Source organism: Gossypium hirsutum, chromosome A12 (assembly GCF_007990345.1).
Source record: "Gossypium hirsutum isolate 1008001.06 chromosome A12, Gossypium_hirsutum_v2.1, whole genome shotgun sequence".
In the NCBI taxonomy this organism is placed as follows: domain Eukaryota; kingdom Viridiplantae; phylum Streptophyta; class Magnoliopsida; order Malvales; family Malvaceae; genus Gossypium; species Gossypium hirsutum.
The window spans coordinates 100,498,758-100,503,284 of NC_053435.1; the positions used below are offsets into that span (position 1 = coordinate 100,498,758).

The window sequence follows — 4,527 nt, forward strand, 5'->3', positions numbered from 1 at the left end:
CCAAGCTTTTTGGCAATTTTCGCATTTTAAACTTCCAAACTATTTTTGGAAATCTTCATGATGTTTTTAGGCTCGAGCTTTGAAATAAATTTAGCTAAATCATTCAACTCTCTTTGAATCAATATATTATATTTGTAACTCAAGTTTATAGCTAAGATACTAAAATAGCGGTACGTTGAAAGTTCAATACGCACAAAAAATTGCTAAAAATAAACTTTATGCTCCTTTTTTCTCCAAAATTTTCCAAATTCAATAATAAATAAAATCAAATAATAAATAATATAATTAAGAACATAAATAAAATAATTCAAGGAAAGAAATATTACAAATAATTGAAAAATTACACACTTACATTAGTTTTTGTACAAGCTTTTATTCATTCTTCTTGTGAGCTTACACTTTATAAACACCCACTTAGAAGACATTTTTTATTTATTCAAATTGACATCTGTAAAAAAATTTGGTTTCTAGTTGAGCCTTTTGCATTAGAGTTGTTCTATCTTAGTAATGGTAAAAGTTTTGAAAACTTTAAGTATTGTAAAAGGTATACTTGTCATTGAAAAATATTAATTCATGTTAAATTTAAACGTTGATAATGACAATGAATCGCAAAGAAAGAGAGAAAATAGAACACACATAATTTTACATGGAAATCTTTTCGAAAAAAATCACAAGAAGAGGAGAAAAATTTTACCATGTTGAATTCTAATGATACAATAGGAGTATAGACTATGTCTATTTATAGATTTGTAAAACCATATTCTAATCAAAGTATAATAGAAGTAATACAGTAAGGTTAAAACAAACCTTGCAAACTCCCCTATCTTGCCGCTTGTATTTTATTTTAATAGGAATTTGGATCACACAACTATAACAATTCAAATATAATGAATTGAGAAAATCCTTAGCAAGTGAAGTTAAGATAGTGAAAGTAAATAATTAATATCAAACCATTATAAATTTATCGTATTATTTTTTTTAAAATGACCAATTTACTCGCTCCTTAATAAAATTTGATCTATCAAACTTTTCAAAACATATATTAAATTTAATTTGTTGAAAATAATATAGTATAAAATATTTCATAAAATTTTGCATAAATTAAGATTTTTTTTCTTCGATATCAAAATAAATAGTTAACATATGGTATAAGATGGATTTGTAATAATTAATTATATCTATAACAAGTGATTGGAATGAGTGGTAGTTAGAATAGCAAAACTTAAACAGATTTGTTCGGAATGAAGTGAATTTTTTTATTGAAAAGTGGGTGCGGGGTAGATTTTTTCTTTTGAATAGTGAATATGAAGCAGTTACGGTTGTCGAAACCATCTTTCAAATTTAAAGAAAAATAGGGAATCGACTTTTTGAAAATAAAACGTGGAGTCACCACCAATCTTTTTGTTTAGGTGTGATTGGATCACCAAGAAGTTTGGTTATTTTAATAAAACATTTTGGTTTACTAAAACAACGATTTTGGTCTACGCAAATATGAGAAAACGGGTTCGGGAGTCGGTTACATATGACGAAGGATTAGCACCCTCACTACGCCTAAAATTGGTACCAAATCAATTAAATACTGTCCGTATGTCTGAGATTTAAAAGAGTTTTTGAAATGTGATTCCTTTTGAAGCGTTTGAATGGCTCGAGTTGGTTGTCAAAGTTCTCTTGTTTTGGAGGAATGCAGCATCACATCCAGCACGATAGGATACAATCCTTTATACCCCAAAAACAACGATGAATTTTGCCTTCCGAAAGCTTATACATTGAAAATCACAAAAGGATGCCCAATTATTCAGTCCAACGAAAAATCGAAACCCAGCACGGTAGGGTGCGATTCCCCGAATTTCCAAACTTTGAACATTGCCTTATTTTAGAATTTAGAGGACATGAGTGAAATTCTAAAGGGATATTCGATTATTTTGAACAAACAAGAAATCACAACCCAGCATGATAGGGCACGATTCCCCGAATTGCCAAACATCAAACATTACCTTCGTTTTAAAGAAATTTTTTAAAGACATGAGTGCAAAACCAAAAGAATATCCGATTATTTTGAACAAGCGAGAAATCGCAACCCAGCACGATAGGGCACGATTCCCGAATTGCCAAACATCGAGTATTGCCTTCGTTTTAAAGAATTTTTAAATGAATAATTATAAAAATAGCTTAAAACGCGTTAATGCGACTTGAAATAAAACGAAATTAATCTTAAAGATTTGGACCTTATAAAACCAAATTTCGTAAACCAAGTGACAAACAATGATATAGGATAATATACACACATGAGATACAATCAATTAACAAACTAATAATTAAGTATAACTAACCTAAAAAATATAACCCGATTAAGATCATGCATGGAAAATAATCGATATAATAATACAAAACAATGAATAAATAATATGCAACGACAATGTATGGCACAATATAAAACAATCGATGCAAGATGTATAAAGCAAAATAGCAATTAGAAGTTAATATGATATAAGACAATCTTAAGATAATGATGACTTGATGAAGACATAATACACATAATGTATGAGTTGATGAATTTAAAATAATTTGTAAAAACAAACTAGAAATATATATACATAATTATTAAAATACGTGTTATAAAATAAATCTTTTAAAATTAAATAATGTACAAGGTGTCAAAACATTTTAAAAAGAACATACAATAAAGGAGAATTTAATAATATATAAACATGAATAGGTAGCCAAGATGCATGATAAAATAGAATTTTAGAAAATATATTATATACATAATGGATTAAAAGCATACACATATATATATAAATTTAAAAGTAATTACATGTGAAAATGACATAGAAATGATAATATGTATAGGATTAAATTAATTTTATTTTAGATTATATACATAATAGATTTAAAAACATACTTATATATATAAAAGGAGAACTACATGTATAAAATACATGGATTTAATAATATATATAGATTAAACATAGGCACCAATAAATATATAAACTTACATGATAATAATTTAAAAGATATATTATGTAGGATCATATAATAAAATATAAGAATAAATGTAAAAGGAAATACATGTATAAAATAATATGAGATTAATAGTATGCATGAAATAAAATTAACTTTATTATAAAGTATATATACATATATATGTATGATAGTATAAAAAACATTACAATAGTGATTTTTAAAAAAACAAAATAAAATCGTTAAAGTAACTTAAAACATAAAAAACAAGTAAACAAGAATTAAGGATGTTGAATGTATTTTAAAAAATAATGATGAACCATAAAATAAATTAAAAGGAAACTCAATTAAAATAGAATAAAAATGAAAGGGGCAAATTATAAATGAAATGAACTATTGAAATAAAAAGGGACCGGCGTGTAACATGTACGAAGGCGCAGGGACCAAGTTTGGAAATAATTTAGACCCCAAAACGCAGCACTGAGGCATGGACCAAAGTGCAAACACGCGCAAAATATCGGGCCAAATTAAAAAAAAACGAAGTACAAATATGAGCTGATTAAAATGCGGCGCAAAAAGGGAAGGGCCTACTGCGCAAATAGTCCATTTTAAGCGCAAAGGCGCGAACTCGGGCCTTGGAATGGGTCGACGCGTGGACCCTTTTCCCCCCAGAACGGCGCCTTTTCGTTGTTATCAAAACTAGAAAAAAGAATGGTAATCAGCTATTCACTTCAGTAATTGAATCAAAACCCTAATCCATTTTCCCCTTTCTTTTTCAAACCCTAAATCCTCCTTTTAATGGCCGATTCATCCCCACCAAATGGTGTTCTTCAAGCCTGGAGGAATTTCAGCCTCGAAAACTCCTCTTGACTTCGATTTCAATGAAGCAAAAAGAAGTCTACGGCGCGTTTGCAAGGTAAGAGTTACTTCTTTCCCTTGTTATCTCTTTCTTTTTAAAAAAATGCGACAACGATGTATTCAGAAAGCGAATTGAAAAGAAAAACTTAGAAAACACCCAAATCAGAAATCACCTGCAATTTCGGTGGCTTTTCTCTCTATTTCAATATGCGTATTTCGAAAAAAAAAGGAACCCTTACAATCGAAAATCAAAAGGGCTTTATAGCCGAATAATCAAAGGAAAAAAATAAAAAATAAAATAAAATAAAATAAAATACAATTTTCTTCTTTGTTCGTATTTGTTGCTGTGTTTGTCTCGTTTGTTTGCAGGTACGGAGTACGGGGCATGCGCTGGCCCTTCACGTGAGGCGTACGGAGGCGCGGACGTAGTGTGGCTACTAAAACGCTGCAGCATACGGAGGCGCTGGAGGCTAGCTGCGGCGCAAGCAGAGGCTAGGGTTCTGCCTTGGTTTTGGCTTTTGGGCCTGTTCTTGTAGTTGGGGTATCGTGTTTGGGCTTCTGGGCTCATTGGGCTTGGTGTATTAGTTGGGACATTTAATGGACCGTTAATATTTGATGTTTTGTTTATTTATTATTTTTATTTTGGATTTTGGTTCTGACGTGGGCCCGGGCAAATTGGCCCGTTTACAACGGTAATTGCTTACCTTA

At 30.2% G+C, this 4,527-nt stretch overlaps 1 long non-coding RNA gene across 1 annotated transcript; it reads left to right on the top strand.

Annotated features, from left to right (window-relative positions):
• Positions 1-3,571: 3,571 nt before the first annotated feature.
• LOC107946875 (uncharacterized) lies at positions 3,572-4,527 on the top strand. The gene is made up of 2 exons (XR_001697020.2): positions 3,572-3,877; positions 4,189-4,527. It is a non-coding gene; the product is annotated as an uncharacterized lncRNA (long non-coding RNA).